We start from the raw sequence: 5,636 nt of genomic DNA on the forward strand, positions 1-5,636 counted from the left end.
GTTTAAACAATGAAAGGTTTTCATAATTTTCATTTCTCAACCAATGGAAAATTTTGATTTCAACTTGTGCGATGTTATTATTATTGACCTGGATCTACTCCTGAAGGCCTAAACTCCAACGGTTCTATAACCTAATTTTGGCTAGAAATCTCATTCGGAGCTTAACATAAAATCGTCACTTACACAGCCAACATTCCCTACGCCCTCAATATAGGGGATTATACTTTCTGGCCTAAAACTTCAAAATATTCAACATGTAATAATAGAAAGATAGGAATAAGATTAATTCTGTTATTAAGTCGTTAATATAACGTAAAAGCACAAACAAATCTAGTTTTGGCGCGAAAAGTGGTTGTATCATTGGAAGCCAGGATTATTAATAAGACTATTTTGTACAGAATTAAAGGTAATGAATGAGAATTCCATTATTAGTTCCTCTACAATTCTTGAGAAATTGTGAGTGAGAGGGTGCATTCAAGGTTTGGATGGAAACATTGGTATCAGTTAGCTTGTGACGTTTGGAACAATGGTGACCACAAAAGAACTTGAAACCTGTTTGGAGTCTTTTGAGACGACATTCACAGATGCAGACAAGGAACACATTGGATTCATTGCAGCAAGCGATTGAGAGTCTTGTTTCCTCCATAGCATCATTAAACAGTGGCAAGAAAATTGTGACAATTGAGGACGATATTGGACAAACACAAGATTCTGGTCAATCTGTAATTGGACGCGCATAAATTCAATTTCCTACATTCGATGGTACCAATTTTCGTGATTGGAGGGTAAAGGTTGAACAATTTTTTGAATTAGAGGGTACACCTGCTATTCAATGTGGATGATTGCTACTTCTATCCATGGATGGCAAAGCCTTTTCATGGCAACGACATTACCTGCAGCAACCTAGCTTTAGGGATAAATCTTGGGAACAAATTTTACATGATGTGGCATTACGGTTTGATGACAGTGCATTTGATGATCCTGTTGTAGAGTTATCCAGATTGAAACAAGGAGATTTGCTTGAATATTTGGAAGCTTTTGATTCCCTATTGGCACGTGTAGCTGTTTTAGAATCCATGGCATTAAGTTTTTTTTTGTCTGGGTTGAAAATTGAATTGGAAAAATCAGTACGGGTTCATAAACCACAGTCTTTGTCGGAGGCTGTGCATATTGCAAGACTTCAAGAAGAAATCCTCAAAGAAATGGAAAAGAAGATGTAGCAGAGACGGATTGGTAGTCTTGAAACACAATCACGGTACACAAGGTCTTGGTCTACACCTGTTGGTTCACAGAGGGGTCATTCATCACAAGTCTGCAACAACATCATTCTTCAACTTACAATTCTTCTCTAGCAACTGTAGATTCTAAGGTACACACTCCAACTTCTATCTCTCGGAAGGAAGTTAGTGAAAAGATTGTGTAGATTTTGTGGTGATAAATGGGATAAAAATCATAGGATGCAATGTAAGGTATGGGGTAAATTGAATGCAATTTTCACTGCTCAAGAGGAAATAGATGATGCTATCATGCAAGCTACTAATTGCGAGGAGGAACAAACATTAGTGGATAGTAGCATAGCCATGATTCAAGATAATGATGTGCATATTTCCCTCAATGCTCTTCAAGGCATAGTAGGTGGTAATACATTGCAACGTAAAGGTTTAGTCAAGAAGCAGTATGTACCTTTTCTGATGGATACAGGAAGTACTCATAATTTTATTAGTGACAAGTGGGTAAAATTGCTTAGGTTAAAAACACAGTTTGTCAAGGATTTTTCAGTAATGGTTGCTTCAGATAAAAAATTATTGATCACTAGGAAGTGTGAACAGATAACATGGAGGTTTGGTGTTCATACATTTGAAGCAGATTTTTTAGTATTACCGAGTAGCACATTTGGGGTCATCCTGGGCATGCAATGGTTCAGGACACTTGGAGAAATTTATTAGAATTGTGCTACTCTTACAATGCGTTTTGATCATCACGGCCAGAGGGTAGTATTACAAGGAGAGCAACCTTGTTCAAGGATTCAAGAATTGACAAGGAAATTAAAACTGGTACAGGGTACTTGCATGTTCTTGGCATTCCATGATTCAGTTTTTCTTAGTGTTACTAATGCAAGGGATCAAGAGGCATTAACAATAGAACAACAACAAGAGCTCACAACCATTCTGCAGCAATTCCAACAATTATTTGCAGAACCCACACAACTGCCACCTATGAGAAAATGTGATCATAAAATTCAGTTGATAAATGAGACACCAGTTTGTTCCAAACCTTATAGATACCCCCATGTTCAAAAAGAGGAAATTGAATGACAAGTACAGGGATTATTGGCTATTGGTTTTATAAGGGAAAGTGCTAGTTCTTATGCTTCTCCCTCGGTGTTGGTAAAAAAAAAAAGATGGTTCATGGAGATGTTGCACATATTTTAGAAAACTCAAATGCATTCACCATAAAAAATAAGTTCCCTATGCCACTAATAGAAGATTTGTTAGATGAATTACATGGGGCATGTTACTTTTCCAAACTGGATCTCAGAAGTGGGTATAACCAAATAAGAATGGCAGAGGAAGATATACATAAAACAGCCTTTAGAACACACAGTGGGCATTATAAGTGGGTTGTTTTGCCTTTTGGATTGTGTAATGCCCCAGCCACATTCCAATCACTCATGAATAATATCTTCAGAAACTATTTACGGAAGTTTATTTTAGTCTTCTTTGATGACATCCTTGTCTATACAAAGACTTGGAATGATCATTTAGAATGCTTGACAACCACGTTGCACATATTGGAGGAAAATGGCTTGGCTGTCAACTTTAATAAGTGTAGTTTTGGAAAAATAAAAATAGAGTATTTAGGTCATGTGATTTTTGTCCAAGGGGTGCAACCAGATAATGATAAGATTTCAGCAATTCAACAATGGCCAGCACCAATGACAGTGAAGTAGCTAAGAGGGTTTTTAGGGCTTTCCGGTTATTACCGTAGATTCATTTTGAATTATGGAAAGATTGCAGCTCCGCTAACAACCTTACTTCACAAAGAGAAAGAGTTCAAATGGAATGAAGACACTGCAGCTGCATTTTAGAAGCTTAAGGAGGCACTCATGTCTGTACCAGTACTGAGGTTACCAGACTTCCAACAACCCTTCACCATTGAGACAGATGCTTCTGGAGGAGGAATTGGGGCTGTTATATTGCAAAATGGCCGCCCTATTGCTTATATTAGCAAGGCTATGGGACCAAAGTACAAGTTGCTTTCAGCCTATGAGAAGGAACTCTGTGCAGTTTTGTTTGTAGTCAAAAAATGGCAGCACTACTTATGGGGACAACATTTCATCAAGACCGATCAAAAAGCTCTTCAGCATTTATTATTGTAGCCTCCAACCACTCTGATGCAAAATTGAGGATTGGAGAAGCTTATGGGTTTGGATTTTAGCATTGAATACAAAATGGGCAAGGAGAATCTGGTGGCAGATGCATTGTCAAGGCCTGGACACAGTGGCAGTTTAGCTGCCATACTACATTTTTCTTCTCAGATAATGGCTGACGCTATTGGGTCTTAGAAGACAGATCCAAAACTGCAGAAGTTGGTGGATAAAATTCAGCTGACACAACAACCTCATAAGCATTATCAATTTAATGGATCATTGTTGAAAAGGAAGGGTAAAGTGGTTATAGGTGCTCAACCGGATTTAAGAAACAAAATTTTAAGTCATTTTCATGATTCACCCATTGGCGGCCACTCGGGAACTGAACTCACCGCAAGATTAAAGACCAGTTTTATTGGAAGGGCTTACAAAAGGATGTAACCAAATGGATTAAGGAATATGTAACTTGCCAACAATTTAAATCAGTAAATCCGTTACGTGCAGGTCTTCTCCAACCTTTGCCTATACCTGATAGAGCATGGAAGTCAATTGCTATGGACTTTATCACATGTTTGCCTCAGTCTTATGGGATGAGTGTCATATTGGTGGTCATCGATCGACTAACCAAGTATGCTTATTTCATAACCCTTGGACATCCATTCAGTGCAGCAAAGGTAGCAGAGTTATTCATGAACACTATGCGCTGTGCTACAGGATGCATGCCCAAATGGTGGACAAATCATTTGGCAATGGCAGAGTTATGGTATAATACTAAGTTTCACACAGCCACTCAAATGACACCTTTTGAGGCTTTATATGGCCATGTGCCTACAATTCCTAATTTGATAGACAATGGAGAAACTCTAATTGAGGCTGTTGTTGTTTACAATTCTGAACACTAGCAAGTGCACTAATTGAGGCTGTTGTTGTTTACAATTCTGAACACTAGCAAGTGTACTAGGAATTGCAGCAAGTAATGAGTAATTTTTAAGATCAGAATATTGTCTCCACAGGGAATTAGGAAATCAATTATCACTTCACAGAACTATAACTATTTGAGCCATACGAATTTGGAAGATTTATAACATTCAGAAGTCAAGAACAAGCACAATTAAAAAGTAAAAAACTTGCAGTAAAAAACGGAGTATGAAAGTTGTGATGAAATGAGATAGGAATGAAGAATAGTTAGGAATTTATTTCACAAGAATGTCAAAGTTTAATTCCTTAAATTATTGACCCTAACAAGCAACTAAACCCCTCTAATCCCTTAGGTGAAGTTTAATTTCAAGTTGCATTAAGACTTAAAACCGTATGATTGTAGTATTAGGTCTCCTTATCCCTAAGAAATCTCCAATTCTTATTGATAACTCAGATAAGAGAAGCAAATCCAACTTCCATTGGTAAATGTTCCTCTTTGATTAACCATACGAATTTCCATTCACAAAGTGCAATAACAGCAGAATTAACAATTCAATTAATCCAAAAACTCAAATTTCAAAAGCAAATATCGAATCAATACATCAATTCAAGTTCCATGAACTCCTAACTATGGAGAATTAAGCAAACATTGTAATAGAGAAAGAAGGAGAAGAAGAGAATAATTGCAGAGAAGCAATCTCCACGAGCACCAATCCAATGCCTCTTGGAGCTTCGAAATTCGACCCCAATCCTCTCTCTCACTCTCTCTCAACGAGAATCTAACAGAAAAAATGAAAAATGAACAAAAAGCTCCAAGTTCTGAGCTTAAAACATGTATTTATAGAAATCCCGATTCAGTGCGTTATCACTCTTGCTGATAAGAGTGGCCACGTAGAAGCTCATGTGATTTCTGGAAACTGGAACTATCACTTTCGCTGCTAAGAGTTGCAACACAAGAGGTCGAGTAGTTGCGCATGATCACTTTTGAGAGCAAGAGTGATCATGTACAACTTGCCTTGATTCACTCCTCTCTGGAACATCCACTTTCGCTGGTAAGAGTGTTAACACAGAGCTTGCTAAAATTTTTTCTTCTCTGGAACACTCACTTTCGCTAGCAAGATTGTTAACGCACAACTTGTTCTTCTGAGTAACTCTCTGGAACACTCACTTTCGCTGGTAAGAGTGACCATGCCCAGACTCTTTTCTTCTTTTAAGCTTTGGAACGATCACTTTCACTGGAAAAAGTGTTAACGCCCAGTATGTATTCCTCTTTGATGTCTGGAGTGATCACTTTCACTGACAATAGTGATCACGCCCAACTTGCATTCCATTGTTCTTGTGTTTTGGA

This window comes from Abrus precatorius, unplaced genomic scaffold (assembly GCF_003935025.1).
Source record: "Abrus precatorius isolate BTA unplaced genomic scaffold, Abrus_2018 Scaffold2, whole genome shotgun sequence".
Taxonomy (NCBI): Eukaryota; Viridiplantae; Streptophyta; class Magnoliopsida; order Fabales; family Fabaceae; genus Abrus; species Abrus precatorius.